The following is a 762-nucleotide window of genomic DNA, read 5'->3' as shown; positions in this document are numbered from 1 at the left end:
GGACTCTGAGGCATTTCAGGTTATTTGGCTTGTTTAAAAACAATAGCAGGATACTGCTATTGATTTTTACAATTTTAAAAACTAAAGGTCCAGCTTTATCATGAATTATATATCCTGTGTATTTGGTCATTAAATATAGTTTGACCAAAATTATGTATTGTCATAATGGGGTAGGAGGTTTGACAGGAGGACCCAAATGCTGACATATAAGCTGAAGCTGGTTACTTGCAGATTTTAATAACAAAAAGGGTAACAGAAGAAAAAAATCTAAAACTACTGAAAACCAGAAATAACCCCCCCCCCCCAACAAGGGTGCAAAGAAATGATGACAAGCCAGCCAAGAGTGACTGAACAGGAGGAGAATATATGGGAGAGATAAACAAAGACCAGGCTAATTAGCAGATTGGGAGCAGGTGTGGACAGATGTAATAAGGGAGCTACAGGGAAAAGGAGACTGTCAGAAGAGGGCAAAAAATATCTAAGAACTCAAATACAATGAAAAATAACAAAAACACAAAAAATGGAAATAAGACCAATGAAAACTCAAAGATAACTAAAACTATGACATGTATTTACTCTTTCAAATAAATAAAATATTTCATTTTTGTCACTACTTTTTTCCAAATTGTAAAAAGTTATAACAAAGCATAAAACTTGTTTATCATCTGTTGTTAGTTATAGTTTTACTTTCTTTAAATGCATTTTCTTTTTTTGTAAGGGTAAAAAAACATAATTCCAACAATATTCAAAAAAGTCCAAATA

The sequence above is a fragment of the Cyprinodon variegatus genome, unplaced genomic scaffold, assembly GCF_000732505.1.
Source record: "Cyprinodon variegatus isolate N-32 unplaced genomic scaffold, C_variegatus-1.0 Scaffold68, whole genome shotgun sequence".
NCBI lineage: Eukaryota > Metazoa > Chordata > Actinopteri > Cyprinodontiformes > Cyprinodontidae > Cyprinodon > Cyprinodon variegatus.
The sequence above is the reverse complement of the archived record's forward strand: the minus strand, read 5'-3'. Positions refer to the sequence as shown.